This window comes from Cherax quadricarinatus, chromosome 58 (genome assembly GCF_038502225.1).
Source record: "Cherax quadricarinatus isolate ZL_2023a chromosome 58, ASM3850222v1, whole genome shotgun sequence".
Lineage (NCBI taxonomy): Eukaryota > Metazoa > Arthropoda > Malacostraca > Decapoda > Parastacidae > Cherax > Cherax quadricarinatus.
Window position 1 is genome coordinate 27,908,016 of NC_091349.1, and position 17,391 is coordinate 27,925,406.

Here is a 17,391-nt window from a genome sequence, read left to right on the forward strand (position 1 = left end):
GGACCAATGTTTCCTTGTATCCTTTGTAGTGTGTTTGGCTACGAGAATAGTCATTTGTGTTGCGTTTAGGAGACGGAGGATTAAGTCTCCACCAGTCACTAGAATGAATTACTTGCGCAGGTTTAAGTTTAATTCTGAACTTATCCAAAAATTAATTCATTAATGGAAGTTCTGTCCTGTGAGGTACTGTCAGAACCTCATGTGAACATTACCTGGAGAGAGAAGCAATAAAGGCAGCTTAGTTGTTGTCTGAGCGGATATTCTACTGTGAGTCAGGTTAACAGAGGTCACAATGGATCTTTGTCAGACCTCACTAGGCATTGTTACATCACTAGAAAGAAATATTAGTCATATCATATTTTGTAATTATTTCATACAGTTGACTCATACAATACACTATGGAATAGAATCTTAAAACTTGTATCTTATTTACACTAAAAAGTATTGGACATAATTGGGTAGCAATCTTTATAAAGCAAATAGTTCATTCATGTAGTCGAAGCAAAATATACATCCTGAAGATTGCAGGTATCTTATTATTAACAATGAGGTGTTTTGCCATATCTTGTCAAGTTAGCATGGATGTGTGAATGATTGGATGTTTGGACACTTAAGATATAATGCTCGTGTGGATGGCCCTGTCTCTCTCCACACACTATGCAGCTATCTCATTGTCTTGGGCATACGAACCATACTGAAAAAGATATTTATAGCATGGCCTTAGTCTAGCAGTCTACTGACCTTGTTACTTTCTGAAAACACATAATTAGCTTGATATTTCATTATCATTGATAAGAGATCTACTAGTGCCTATCTGTACTGTTCTGCTTTCTTCAAACTCGTTTGGTAATTCCTTTCTGACAGTGTTTCGTACATTTTTGTTTGAAATCCAGAGTTATTCGCAACATTTTCTTTAATGCTTGTTCAGCTAATTGTCAGCTTTGTCATGCTCCTAGAGGCCTAGATAAACGGGAATCTACAGAAGCTTTCTAAATAATTTGTTAATCTGTGCCTATCCTAAATCACAAACACGTTACATTAAGGTCTATGGCTATTTGGAGCAAGTAATGAGGGAAGACAGAGTTACAGTTATAAAATATGTCAAACAGCTCGTTTTGTCCCTCTTTCGGTTCTTCATTCTCTTGTGGATTGCCCTGTTTACCAACGAGCTCGCAGGATTTACCTCCAACGATGCCGCTTCCCTACTTCTCTCACTTTATCTTCCCTTCTTGGAGATGACCCTGACTTTGACTTACAATCACTTTTTTACTTTTTCGTCAGCAACTACTTTACTATACAAACTTTGGCACATAGCCCTTAGCGCTTTTCTCCCTCACCTCTGCTCCCCTATCCACCTACCTGTTTATTGCTACGGCACTATTTTCTGCCCCGCAGATCTGTTTGGCTCTCTTAAAGCTCATTCTACTACCCTATAAAGACAAGTTGCATAGGGATACTATAAGGAAAGTGTTCACTCGTACGTTGAAGACAATCTCATCTAAACTTGTATAATGGTTATGTGAAGAAAATGTTAGGTAATACGTTGAAGACAATGTCATCTAAAGTGAAGACACTGTGGAGTAAAACTATTTAGACTATATCCAGTGATACAGGACATATTCGATACACTTCTCCAGTGATACAGTAAAGATTCAGTTAAATACAACAGTGAAGAACATGTCAAGTGACACGGTAAAGACACTGCCTTGTGACAGAGAAAGAGAAGCGTTAAATAGCACAGAGAGGAAATGTCTTGAGTAAATCCGAGGTGAGTGTCAGGTTGTAGCCAGAGGATATTCCCAGGTAAAACATTTAGGATATTTGCTGTTAAGACAAGGGAATTAAAGCTGTAAGTTGTGCGTTAAAAGAGGATTTGGAAAAGAGTGAAGTGAAGTTACAGTCAGGTGACAAAGCTGCGGCAGTGTAAAGGTTACGAATGCTGTAACTCGGAACTGGATGTTGTACACGCTACGTATGTCCTTGGGTAGCGAGTACAACATCCAGTTCCGCTGGATGTATGGTCCAGTGGATTAAGGCGTCATGAGTTTTCGCTCACCATGAGGCAGGCCAAAGTAGCATGGGTTCGAGTTCTTGGCTAGTCGCAGTGTTATTGATCATTACCACTTGTTCGTGGATACAATAATATAAAATACTGCTCGTTGTACTAGTACACCAAACAGGGAGTAGAATGAAATTAGCATAGAGTCATCCACACCAACATAAGTCCTTGGGTAGCGAGTATAACATCCAGTTCCCCTGGATGCCCTACTGTTAAGGATTGTATGGTCCAGTGAGTTTTCGTCCACTATGAAGCAGGCCAAAGCAGCATGGGTTCGAGTCCTTGGCTAGTCGCAGTGTTGTTATTGATCAACACCATTTGTTCGTGAGCACAACAATATATATATATATATATATATATATATATATATATATGCAATAAGATCACAGTAAACAGGTGATTTCAGAATATGCAAAACAACCACTCTGAAAGAATAGAGAAATTCCAAGCGCTTTCGTGACTACTCACATTATCAAGGAACTATGATAATGTGAGTAGTCACGAAAGCGCTTGGAATCTCTCTATTCTTTCAGAGTGGTTGTTTTGCTTTATGTTATAAAAAGCTCTAAGAATTTGTTGATTAAGACACGTGTACAACTGTTGGTATCTTTATTGTCGAAACGTTACACAGGAGGTTTCTTCAGTCATATACAGAAGCAGAAGGTGTAGTGGTGAAATGATGTAATCAGTCCATCATCCTCGGAGAAAAAGTATTTGTGGTGGTCAGTCCCTCAGCCTGACCTTGTTCATCAACGTGTCAGTGTTTTAAATAATTTTCAACATTCTAAGAATTTGTATAAATAATAAACACGAATATTATAATTGATTAAATATATTTGATTATTAATATGTTTCTTTCTAAAGAGATAGAATGACAATCAATCACTACATTCCGTGGTTAAAATATACTAAGTATAATTTGTAGGGTAATGTGTCAAGTTTCAGAAATGTAGATATACAAGAAATCGTAAAATATATCTTGTTGTGTCTATGAACAGGTTTGCCATCGATCGTGTCAAACGTTACTTGGTAAAAAAAAAATGTTATTTTACCGAGTTAGAAATTTATTTCTGGGATATTCTACTAATAATGATTTACTTACACCCTACTTTTGAGATATTGGTTGCGTTCACTGCCTCTTGCGGGGGATGGGGGGAGGGGGGTTTTGAGGGGTTTTGTTCAAATAAGATAAATTCACTAAACATAAATGAATTGCAATTACTAACACCAAAACAAATGACGAAGTAAAATCCAGAGTGAGAAATCTTTCTCACAAAGCTTAAATGTCTTATTCAGCCAAATGTTATATTCTTGTGTACAAAATTGGCCGGACAACGAAGTTACTGAGTCCAATTTTTATTTTTCATTTGATATAGACGGAGTGCTGGGAATTACATTCTTAACTGTCTATTTAATCATGGTAGATTGCTGGTAGCTTAGGATTACTGTTCTACTGTATCTAGAACTTGACTGTAAATTACAAGAAGTACTTCTTAGATGTTAGGAATATAATCGTTTCATAATCATCTTATTCTTACAGAAAAGTCATTTACGAGTTAATCCCTTCAAAGGTTTACATTGAAGCCTCTTGCACGATAATAATAATTTAATGTATTTAGTTTCCGCCACTTAGATTTATCAACTGTCACACTTTTCTCGGGGAAGCTTATCCTCAGCTTAACGATGAATAATCTCTTCCAGTGAAGCGGAGATAATTGTAACTATAAGGATTACCTTCAAGAACACGACTGTCATAATTAACGACTAGAATGCTGCATAAAGATTTTTTTCGTAGATAATTTCAAATCAGAGTAGTAAATGTTACATAATTTCTACGACACAGGTCGAGACCACATTTCAGAGTCTCCTGACTGCCGTAACAATTCCTTCATAATCGTTAATTTTTATTTATGGGCATAAATCACTCAAAAATAAAAAAAATTGTAGCTAGAAGAAAAGTTAAAAATTGTGATCGTAAATAATAAAATTTTGGTATGCATCACGTTTGCGCCTCAGTGTGGACATCGTACACAAATTAATAAAGAAATATGTAAATTCTTATATAATACTCAATATGTAACGTATCTTACAGTAGTATGGCATACACTTAAATTAACAGTTCAGTTTCATTTAAAAATGGAAAAATCAACTAATGTGACTTTTTTTTTGCAGTGGAAAGTAAGTAATGTTCGTCTATAATGATGAAACTCGAATTTCACCACTATACTTCTCGTCTCAATTTCAAGATTTTGCGATATTAGGTCTCAAGACTCTTTAAGACAAGTAGAAAAAACCTAACTTGGTCACCAGGCTCATCAGTGAGCTGAGAAAACTCTCAGGGGTAAGACCTGAGGAGATGTAATTTAAAAAGTCACTATGTGCACAACAAATCATTAATTAGTTTTGCTATAGGCACTGAAATGATAATGTTTTGAGTACAATACAGTCTACAGATGAAGGATAGATCTGCACATAGTATTATTTTACCAGGAAAAAATCCGCTCTAGTTCTACTGGATTTCACACGATCAAAAAAAAAAAAAATCGTAAACGGACGCACTAAGGAAGAAAGGGAATCAAAAATATTAACACAAATGATCTACAAGAGAATACTGGAAGACAAGCCTATTGCTACCATCCCAGCATCTAGCCATATAGCCTTTAGTTTTCCTTAAGGTACGTTTATTGTCTTCTCTGAGCATGAGGGTCCCCAGTCCAGTTATATAATAGAAATAACACTGAGACTAGCCAAGGACTCGACCCCATGATGTTTTTGCCCGACTCGCGGTGAGCGAAATTCACATGACGCTCTAACCCATAAGACAACCAGATCCAAGCACCCAGCCAAGCTAGGCGTATTACCCTTGGTCCGAGGACGTACGGTGGTGTGGGTGCCTATGAGCTAATTTCATTCTATTCCCTGTTTGATGTACTAGCCCAAAAAGCTACCTGTCGGCAGTCTCCCACCGAGGCAGGGTGACCCAAAAAAGAAAAACCATAATCACTGTCTTTCCAAAGGCCCTCAGATAGACAGTTCAGCTGTCACTCCAAACAGCCAAAATCCCAATCCCCTCCTTTAAAGTACAGGAATTGTACCTCCCATCTCAAGGATTCAAGTTCATCTAACCATTTTACCTGAATCCCTTAACAAAATATTATACTGCTCAGAGTCCAACAGCTCGTCAAATCCCAAAAACCATTCGTCTCCATTTACTCCTCTCTAAGACTCAAACATACCTGCTGCATGTCCAAGCCCCTTGCACACAAACACCTTTTTTATCTCCTCCATCCTTTCCTAGGACTAACCCTTCCCCACCTCCCCTCCACTACAGATTTTTACACCATCCAAGTCATCATATTTTGCTCCATCCTCCTCAAACCCTCTTTAACCCTCTGAATAATATTTTTAGTAACTCCACGCCATCTCCAAATTTTCACACTACGAATTCTCTGCATAATATTTACATAATATTTACCCTTAGACGCGACATCTCCACTACCTCTAGCTTTCTCCTTGCTGCTGCATTTACAACCCATGCTTCACCACTATACTGTCATACATTCCTTTCTTTGGCTCCATAGATAACGTTTTTCTGTCACAACAGATGCCTTAATGCACCATTCACCTTTTTTTCTTAATTTTATATATAACCCGGTCCTTCATAAACCCATCCGCTGACATTTGTACTCGCAAATATCTGAACACATTCACTTCTTTTATATTCCATCCCTCCAATGTGACATCCAAATTTTCTTACCTAACCTGTTTGATACCCACATGACCTTACTCTTATTTACATTCACCTTAAACTTTCTACTTTTACACACCGAAACTTGTCCACTAACCCTTGTAACTTCTCTTTAGAATCTCTTAAAAGCACAGTATCATCAGCAAAAAAAGTAACTGTTTCAACTCCCATTTTGTATCTGATTCCACAGAATTTAATCCCACCCCTCTCCCAAACACCCTAGTTTTTACTTCTTTTACAACCCCATCTACACATAGGTTAAACAACCATGGTGACATCAAACATCCCTGTCTAAGACCTACTTTTACAAGGAAGTAGGCTTCCTCTTTCCTACACACCTAACATGAGCTTCACTATCCTCATACAAACTCTGTACAGTATTTAGTAACTTACTATCCATTCCATACACTTGCAACATCTGCCATGTTGACAACGTATCCATCCTATCATATGCCTTTTCTATATCTTTAAATGCATTGAAAACTTTCCTACCTTTGTCTAAATATTGTTCACTTATATGCTTCAATGTAAACCATACACTTTACCTGGCATACTCCATAAACTTAATCCCCTGAAAATTTTACAATATCGTTTGTCCCTCTTCCCTTTATATAAAGAAAATATATTTGCTCTCTGCCAATCCCTAGGTACCTTCTCTTCTTTCATACATTTATTGAACAAAAATAACAACCATTCCTAAACTACATCCCACCCGCAGCTTATAACATTTCTTTCATGATCCCGTTAATTCCAGCTGCCTTACCCCCTTCCTCACATCCGATTCTTCTTCACTCCTAAACGATGTTATACCTCCCTGGCCACTGCATGAAATTACTGCCTACCCCTCTTTGCGTCAGTCTCGCGCTTAGCAGACAGAGGATCGAGCCTCCATCAAGTCTTGCTCTGAATGACCCGCATGGGTATAGCGCTAAACAGGAATTAAACTATCTTCATCAACATTTAGGAGTTTCTCAAAATACTCCCAGCATCTTCCCAGTACCTCCAGTTCTCTATCTATTAACTATCCTTTTCTGTTTTGAACTATAATCGATTCGTTCCTTAGGCTTTCTTAACCTATTTATCTCAATCCAAATTTTTTCTTATTTTCAGCATAATTTGTTTACAACGCCTCACCCACTACCATTTGCTGACATTCTGCACTCTCTCACAACTGTCTTCACTTTTCTTTTACCCTGCATATCTCTTCAAGGGGGGCTCCTTGTCATGGTGAAGAGGCTCTTGGTCTGAGGAATTAGACCTGTCGGTCTCCTTCCTCAGACCGAACCCAATCCCCCCTTCCTTATCCCATCCTCCCTACCCTCCCTTTTCCCTTTCCTCCTACTCCTTCCTATCCCTCCCTTATTCCCTTCCTCTTTTTGGCCTGTAGGATTCTTCCCACAGGCATGCTGGTTCCTAGGTAGGGGGAAGGGTACCAGAGTCCATCCCATTCCGTTGAGGTTCTTGGCGGTGGCGTAGTTTGCCGAGGGATCTGGATCGCCTGGTGATGTCCCGATCCATCTCCGGTATCCTGGAGGGTGGCTTTTTGGGTGTCTTTCGGGCGACGGGTGTATCTCTGGAAGCCACCTTTCGGATTCCGGGGGTGGTGGCCGAAGGAGGTATGCTTTGTGGCGGATATCCGGCTGCCCTCTCTTTCGTCCACCGACGTAGCTCGGCAGATGTGAGGTTGCTATCCCGGATTGCTGGTTTACTGGCATGAAGGGTAGGGTATGGCACGGCTTTCATGCTGCATCTGCACTACTTGCGGTGCTGAGGTCCTCTTTGGCGCAGAGGGAGATTTCTGGCCCTTTCATCCCTCCTGGGAACTATCCCTCCCCGCTCCCCCTTTTTTTATTCTTTTTTTTTTTATTTTTATTTTCTTCATTCTTTTTTTCTTAAAAAATAAAAAAGAAAAGAAGTAACCTAACCATAGAGAACCCAGTCCATGAACCTACTACCCCTGGGCCCCTTCTTGATACCGTACCCCATTCTTACCCTTCCTCGTTTTTTGACCACTCTTCGGACACTCCTGCTGCCCCTGTACCTCTTGATGGTGCTGTTTCCTCACCCGCTTCAGGTACCAGGGTTTCGACCGACTCCTTCGATTTGTCTGACCTCCGCTCTCCTTTGACTATGCTTCCAGCCTATCCCTCTACAGTGCAGCAATTTTCGAATAACCAGCCCGTTTCATGTCGGACCAACTCAGGTCCCACTTCTAAACGCCAAGGACAATCTACTGATGATGCTACTTCGTTACCTTACTATTCTACTCGGAAAAGACCGACACGTAATGCACTCCCTCTCCACGCTCAGTTTCAGACCACACAATGGACTAAATTCTTTAAGACCGACTTATTCTACTGCCTATCTTTCCGACCATAGTATTGGCAAAGCACTCCTACGCCATGTTGGTAGAGATATTTCATTTCATGCTCTCAAGAGCGGTATGTGCGTCGTCAGTGTCCAGAATTTCCAGACATGTGGCAATGACATTCTTGAACAGCTGGAACTCCAGGATCTCCCAATCCTTAAAGTAGACACTTGTGTCCTTTCTGCCCACGGGCGAAGACGATACCCTTGCAATGTGGCTCGATTAACTTTCGACAGCCATGAACTCCTGTCCTCTGTTTATGTCACAGGACATCGGTTACAAGTTCGAAAGGTGATCCCTGCACCGCAACAGTGTAGAAAGTGCTGGTGTTTTGGTCACCCAGCGAAATATTGCAGATCTATAGCTGAATGCCCAGTCTGTGGTGCTCACCCTTAGTACTCTTGCCGTTGCCAGGTCTACTTAAATGAGCGTGAAATCCATTGCCTCAAAGAAGCAGGTCTCCCTTATGCTATGGCAGTTTCTTCTCTTCAAGGGGGGTTTCTTGGCATGGTGAAGAGGCTCTTGGTCTGAGGAATTAGACTTGTCGGTCTCCTTCCTCAGACCAAACCTAATTACCCCCCAATCCCCACTTCCCTATCCCATCCTCCCCATCCTCCCCTTTTTCCTTTCCTCCTCCTCCTCCCCACCCCTCCCTTTTGCCTTTCCCTTTTGGCCTTTGGGATTTTTTCCCACAGTTCCTAGGTAGGGGAAAGGGTACCGGGGTCTATCCCATTCCGTTGAGGTTCTTGGCAGTGGCATAGTTTTCCATGGAATCTGGATTGCCTGGGGATGTCCCAATCCCTCTCCGGTATCCTGGAGGGTGGCTTTGGGTGTCTTTCGGGCGACAGGTGTATCTCTGGAAGCCACCTCTCGGATTCCGGGGGTGGTGGCCGAAGGAGGTATGCTTTGTGGCAGATATCCGGCCGCCCTCTCTTTTGTCCACCGAGGTAGCTCGGCAGATGTGAGGTTGCTATCCCGAATTGCTGGTTTACTGGCATGATGGGTAGGGTATGGCATGGGTTCCATGCTGCATCTGTGCTACTTGCGGTGCTGAGGTCCTCTTGGGCGAGGAGGGAGATTTCTGGCCCTTTCATTCCTCCTAGGAACTATCCCTCCCCAGTCCCCCCCTTTTAATTCTTTTTTTTAATTTTTCTTTTCTTTTCTTTCTTTTTTTTCTTAAAAACAAAAAGAAAGTAAACTAACCATGGAGTACCCGATCCATGACCCCACTACCCCCAGGCCCCTTATTGTTACTGCACCCCATTCTGAATTTGTCTCGTCTTTTGGCCACCCTTCAGACATTCCTAAGGCCCCTGTACCTCTTGCTGGTGCTGTTTCCTCACCTGCTTCAGGTACCGGGGCTTCCACTGACTCCTTCGATTTGTCTGACCTCTGCTCTCCTTTGACTATGCTTCCGGCTTCTCCCTCTATGGTGCGGCGATTTTCGAATTACCGGCCCGTCCCATGTTGGACTGACTCTAGTTCCACTTCTAAATGTCAACGACAATCTCCTAATGATGTTACTTCGTTACCTTCCCTTTCTACTCGGAAAAGACCGACATGTCATGCACCCCCTCTTCACACTCGGTTTCATACCACACAATGGACTAAATTCTTTACATTAAGACCGACTTATTCTACTGCCTATCTTTCCAACTATAGTATTGGCAAAGCGCTCCTACGCCACGTTGGTAGAGATATTTCCTTTCACGCTCTTAAGAGTGGTATGCACATCATCAGAGTCCAGAATTCTATCCAAGTTCATGATCTTTCTCTTCTTTCACATATCGATACTATTCCTATCACTGTCGTAAAACATCCTTTTCTCAATTCTTGTAGTGGTACTGTTATTCTGCCCCATACCATGGTCCAACAGAATTTCCAGACATGTGGCACCGATATTCTCGAACAGCTGGAACTCCAAGATCTCCCAATACCCTTGCAATGAGGCTCGTTTAACTTTTGACAGCCGTGAACTCCCATCCTCTGTTTATGTAGCAGGACATTGGTTACAAGTTCGGAAGGTGATCCCTACACCACAACAGTGTAGGAATTGCTGGCGACTTGGCCACCCAGCAGAATATTGCAATCTATAGCCGAATGCCCAGTCTGTGGTGCCGATGATCATTCTAATAAGTCTTGCAGTCGAACTCCCTCTTGCCTTAATTGTCATGAGACTCACCCTTTGTACTCTTGCCATTGCCAAGTTTACTTAAATGAGCGGGAAATTCGTTGCCTCAAAGAGGCAGAAGGTCTCCCTTATGCTATGGCGGTTTCTCATCTCCGCCTCCATGGGAGACTGCCCCGTGTTTCTTATTCTTGTGTTTCAAAGCGTCCCCCCACTTCTGGGGTCACATCTTCTGGAGCCTCCTCTGCAGTTGCCAGTCCCATAGTCACTCCTGTATCTAATTCTTTTGCTGTCCTGGGCTCAGACGTCCCTACTTCAACTCCTCAGTCTGTCCTCACTTCTTCGTGTCCTCCCTCACAAACGCCGGTATCGACAAGACCTCGTACGACACCTCCTCCCAATCGTCTCTCTACTTCTCAGAGGCCCAAAAAATCTCCTTTAACCCCTCCTTCCCTTCATCCACCTCCACATTTTACCTTCCTGGTCTCTGTACCTGAGTCATCCCCTTTCACTGGCTCTGTTACAAGTGTGGAGGTTCATCCTCTTCCTCGTACTGTGCCTTCCTCCCCTGTCCCCTCCCAAGTTTCTTCCTCTTCTGCCACCTCCCAGGTTTCTGCCTCTTCTGTTCCCTCCCACACTTCTCCAGTTCCCTCCACCCTTTCGACCCCCCCCCTACCTTGGTACAGTCCATTACAGCTCCGATCTTTACTCAAACTCCTCCTCCTTCCATCTCCAATATTGTCTCCCATACGACGTCTCTGAACTCCGAAACACTTGAAGCAATCTCTGAATATATTGCAGAGACCAAACCATCAATGGACACTGATCCACCCTCTGTTCCTTCTCTTTCCTCTTCTCCATCTGTGCAACTCCTTTCTTCACAACGCACCGTTCCTTCGCTACTTGAACGTTTTCCTTTGCCACCGCACGTGGACTTTTCTAACCCCTCTAGTCAGTAGGTACCCTTACCTGCGGATTTCAGGTATCTTTATCGTTGCCAATCATGGCCTATTTACAGTGGAATATTCGCGGCCTCAGGGGTAATCGGGGTGAGCTTCAGATGTTGCTCTGCCAGTTTTCCCCTGTTGGTGTTTGCTTACAGGAACCAAAATTACACTCTGCCATTCTCTATCCTATCTCAGGCTATAATTTATTGTATTCTTCAGATCCTTTTCCTGATGAGACCTTTAATGAAAGCGCCCTTCTTCTACGCACTTACATTCTGTACCATCAGCTATTTGTTCATACTTCGCTGCATTACACAGCAGCCCGTATCCACTTGCATAGGTGGTATACACTCTGTTCTTTGTATCTCTCTCCTTTTCAGGCATTATCTGTCCTAGATATTGCCTTTCTTGTTTCTTCATTACCGCCACCGCTTCTGTTACTTGGCGATTTTAATGCCCATCATTTCCTCTGAGGGGGTCTCACTGTGATTCCCGAGGCATTCAGTTAGAGGCTTTTCTTGCTACCCACCCCCTCCATGTTTTAAATACAGGTACTCACACCCCATTTTGATCCTCGGACTCATACTCTTGCATCGATCTCTCAGTCTGCTCTTCCTCCGCCGCATTAGACTTCACCTGGTCTGTTCTCCCGGATTTACATGACCGATCATTTCCCAATCATTCTTACTTCCCTTTCATATTCACCACCTCTTCGTAACCCATACTCACAACTAACTGTTTTTAGTGAGGTTCCTTCTTCGTCCTCCATTGATGGGCTTTTACACCTCTTCTCGTCCTCCGTTTTAACCGCATCTTCTCATTCTATACCCCAAACTTTGCACAGGCATTCTCAGAAATGCGTGCCTTGGTGGTCTCCTGCTTGTGCTCGTGCAGTACGTTTGAAATGCACTGCGTGGGGCAGGTACCGGTGCAATAGAACCATGGAGAGACTTCTTGATTTTAAGCAGAAGCGTGCGATCGCTCGCCGTGTCATCCCTGACGCTAAACGCACTTGCTGGCGAGATTGTCTCCACCATCACCTCTGCTTCCTCTATGAGTGCAGTCTGGAAAAAAGTACGAAAACTGAGTGGTAAATATTCTCCTGACCCGGCTCCTGTTCTGCGGGTTGCCGCTGTTGATATAGCACACCCACTGGATGTTGCCATTGAAATTGGCAATCTGGTCCGTGTTTCTCAGGAGCTCCATCTCTGCCCCTCGTTTCTTTCCTCAAAGTCTGCCAGAGAGTTAGCACCCTTGGACTTTTCTTCTCTCAGAGAAGAGCAGTATAATGTTCCTTTTACACTCCAGGAACTGGAGGCAACACTCAGCTTGCCGATCATCGGCAGCTGGGCCATACGACATTCATATTCGTATGCTACAACATTTACATCAGTCAGCCCATGCAGTCCTATTACGCCTTTTCAATCTTATTTGGTCAGAGGGAGTTCTTCCACAGCTATGGAAATCTGCCATTGTTCTCCCTTTCCACAAACCCGGTACTACGGGACATGAAGCCTCCCACTATCGTCCCATTGATCTTACCAGTGAACTTTGCAAAGTGATGGAACGCCTGGTAAATAGACGTTTAGTGTGGTATTTAGAGACACACAACAGTCTCTCCACTCGTCAATATGGCTTTCGTAAGGGACGTTCTACCATAGACCCCTTACTACGCTTGGATACGTATGTTCGTAATGCCTTTGCGAATAACCACTCAGTTATTGCCATATTTTTCGACCTTGAGAAGGCATATGACACAACTTGGAGGTATAATATTTTGGCCCAAACCCACTCCTTAGGCCTTCGAGGCAATCTACCATCCTTCCTTAAGAACTTTTTAACCGACAGACATTTCCGTGTTCGGGTTAATAATGTGCTCTCCCCGGACTTTATCCAAGCTGAAGGTGTCCCCCAGGGATGTGTTCTGAGCACAACACTTTTTCTCCTTGCTATAAATGATTTGGTCTCTGTTCTTCCATCCAATATTTGGTCATCACTCTATGTAGATGACTTCGCTATTGCATGTGCAGGCGCTGACTGTCACCTCATTACAGTTTCTCTCCAACATGCGGTTGACCGTGTTTCCAGTTGGGCCACCACACATGGGTTTAAATTTTCAAGTATCAAAACTCACCAAATTACTTTCACTAGACGCTCTGTCATCTCCGATCATCCTTTGTACCTCTATGGCTCCCGTATCCCTGAACGTGATACAGTCAGGTTTCTAGGCCTCCTCTTTGACCGTAGGTTATCCTGGAAACCTCACATTACCTCTCTGAAGGCAACTTGTCACAGCTGGCTGAACCTTCTTAAAACCCTTGCTCATCTTTCATGGGGAGCTGATCGTCGAACTCTTCTTCGCCTACATTCAGCCCTCATTTTATCGAAACTTGATTATGGTGACCAGATCTATTCAGCGGCCTCTCCTGCTACTCTCTCTAGCCTTAACCCCATTCATCACCAAGGATTACGTTTATGTCTTGGTGCTTTTCGCTCTTTCCCTGTTGAGAGCCTCTACGCAGAAGCGAACGTTCCATCCTTATCCAATCACCGTGATGCCCATTGCCTTCGCTACTATGTATGCTCTCATGATCTCTGCAATCCTTCCATTTATAGGAAGGTCACCGATATTAGTAGACATTCTTTATTTGTTCGCTGCCCCTGTTTGCTCTGTCCCTTCTCCCTTCGCCTACATTCGCTCTTGTCTTCTCTTCAATTACCACCTCTCTATGTTCATGTAGCATCTCACTTTTCCCTACCCCCCTGGGAAGTTCCAGCTGTTCGAGTCTGTTCTTTCTCACTCCCTTGCTCGAAAGCCCAACTGTCTACAGTAGCTTCCCGCTCTCTTTTTCTTGACCACTTCCACTCTTTCTCATGCCATTGCAGTGTACACAGATGGCTCCAAGTCTTCTGACGGCGTAGGATTCGCAGCAGTGTTTCTGGACAGCGTCGTACAAGGGCATTTACTATCTTCGGCTAGTATCTTTACTGCTGAATTGTATGCCATTCTTGAGGCACTTATCCGTATTGCATTTATGCCTATGTCATCATTTGTGGTTGTCTCAGACTCCCTAGTGCTTTACAGACTATAAAGAAATTTGATACACCTCACCCCTTAGTCCTCCTTATCCAACTTTGGCTAGTCTGCATCTCTTCCAAGCATAAAGATATTTAAAGTAAAAGGACACAAGTGCAACTAATGTGATATTTTATTGTGGCAACGTTTCGCTCTCCAGGAGCTTTATCAAGCCATTACAAACAATACATGGACACAGAGGGTAAATATAGGCTCAGAATGAGGTGCGATACTAGTGGTAGTGGTAGTAGTAGTAGTAGTAATACAATATGGTAGAACAATTAATTCGTACATGAGTAAAAGGATATAAAATCTATTACTTGTGGCGAAACGTTGCCACAATAAAATGTCACATTAGTTGCACTTGTGTCCTTTTACTTTACATATTGTCGGTAATTCTACCAACTTTATTACATAAAGATATTGTTTTTTGTTGGGTCCCTGGTCATGTTGAAATACAGGGCAATGAACAGGCAGACACTGCTGTGCGGTCAGCAGTACATGACCTACCAGTTTCATACAGAGGTGTTCCATTTACGGACTATTTTGTTGCAATAGCTACCCACCTTCACACCAGTTGGCAACAACGTTGGTCTACTCTGCTCGGTAACAAACTTCAATCTATTGAACCGAGTATAGGTAACTGGCCGTCTTCTTGTCACCAGTGTCGAGGTTGGGAGACTACTCTCCCCCGTCTTCGCGTTGGCCATACTTATGGTTATCTCATGGAGAGGCGCCCTGCTCCTCTCTGTGAGAATTGTCAAGTTCCATTATCGGTTAGCCACATTCTATTAGACTGCCCACTTTATCAACGAGCACGCAGAATATACCTCCAACGTCGTCTTCGCTCCGCTGTTCTCTCTTTACCTTCCCTTCTCGCTGATGGTCCCACCTTTCATCCGGACTCTCTCATTGACTTTTTGACAACAGACTTACTTCACAAACTCTGATGATACCTTCAGCCCTTTCTACCTCAATCTCTTGCTGCCCTCTATCCCCGCACTTTCCCCTGCCCTGCTGTTTTCTGTAACCTACTGATCATCCCTTCCCCCTTCTACCGCCCAATACCCTCGCTTCCTTCCCTACCCTGCAGGCTTAGCGCCTCTTTTTGGTTATAATAATAATATGGCAGTTTCTCATCTCTGCCTCCAAGGGAGAGTACCCTGTGTTTCTTATTCTCGTGTTTCAAAACGTCCCACCACTTCTAGGGTCCCATCTTCTGCAGCCTCCTCTGTTGTTACCTCTCCCATAGTCACTTCTGTATCTAATTCTTTTGCTGTCTTGGGCTCAGACGTCCCTACTTCAACACCTGTCTGTTCTGACATCTTCGAGTTATCACTCCCCGGTATCGACAAGATCTCGTACGACACCTTCTACCAATCGCCCCTCGACTTCTCACAAGTCCAAAAAAAAATCCCCTTTGCTCAAATCTTCCTTGCACTCTTCTTCCATTCTTCCACACCCACATTTTTCCTTTCCAGTCTCTGTACCTGGTTCTTTCCTTCTCACTGGCTCTATTACAAGTGTGGAGTTTCACCCCCCTCCTCGTTCTGTGCCTCCCTCCCCTGTCCCCTCCCAAGTCTCTCCCTCTGCTGATGCCTCCCAGGTTCTGCCTCTTCTGTTCCCTCCCACACTTCTCCAATCCCTTACACTCTTTCGCGTCCCCCTACTTTGGTACAGTCCACTTCTGTTCCAATCTTTACTCACCCTCCTCCTTCTACCTCCAATATTGTCTCCCGTACGTCTTTGAATTCAGAAACACTTGAAGCCATTTCATAATATATTGCAGAGACTAAACCTTCAATGGACACTGATCCACCTCCTGTTCCTTCTCTTCCATCTCCACAACTCCATTCTTCACAATGCTCCATTCCTTCACTGCTTGAACGTCTTCCGATGCCACCGCACGTTGACTTTTCTAGCCCCTTTAATCCGTAGGTGCCCTTCCCTACGAATTCCTGGTATTTTCTTCATTGCCAATCATGGCCTATTTACAGCAGAATATCTGCGGCCTCAGGGGTAATCGGGGTGACCTTCAGATGTTGCTTTCCAGGTTTTCCCCTGTTGATGCTTGCTTACAAGAACCAAAATTACAATCAGCTGTTTTTCAACCTATCTCAGGATATAATTTATTGTATTCTTCGGATCTTTTTTTTTTACACAGGGTTTGACAAGGTTAAGGATCCCTCGCTTAATTGACAAGCTATTTACAGATTAAGAATTCCTGACTTTATTGGCAAGCTAAGAGCTGTTACCTACATCAGCTCATTTGAAAGCATTTTTATTGTTATGAGACATACAAGTAGGGAACAGGATGAAGTTGGAGCCATCTGTGGGCCAGCATTTTCATTTGATCAACTGACATTATCTCGTTGACATCATTATGCTGTACGAATGTGTTCCATACTCGAGTCATCCTGGGTATATATGATCTCAGATGGAGTGATGTTCTGGAGAAGGGTACAGCCAGAGTGAAGTTGCTGCTTTCTGCCCGTCTTGTGGCATAAAAGCTTGTTTCACGCTGTCCTTGAAGTGGATCCAAGTGTGGTACTTTGATAATATTGGCCTTGTACATAACAGTAAGGCCGCCCACATCCCTCCTATGTTGAAGGCTCTGCTGAAACGACAGATCTATCCAGGATGGGTCCAGGCGAGAGATGAGACGTCTTGCTCTGTTCTCTGCTCTGTCAAGCAGTCGCAGATGAGAGGGGGACAGGCAAACCAAGAAAGTGGAGCATACTCAAGGTGTGAGCGTACTTGTGCCTCGTACAGAATCTTGCAACCCCTACTGTCAAGCAGATGCGAGATACGGCGAAGTGCTGTAAGTTTCCGGGCTGCCTTGTTTGCAAGATTTACAACATGGTTCTTCATGGTTAGTTTGGAGTCAAATTTCACCCCAAGGATATCAACTTCTTCTCCATGTGCCAACACCCTCCCATTCATCCTTACTGCTGTACCAGCATTACCATCATGTTGCCTTGAGATGATCATTTGCGTTTTCTCAGGTGCAAATGTTACTTCCCATCTATTTTCCCAAGCTGATATAGCTCTAAGCTGGTGATTGA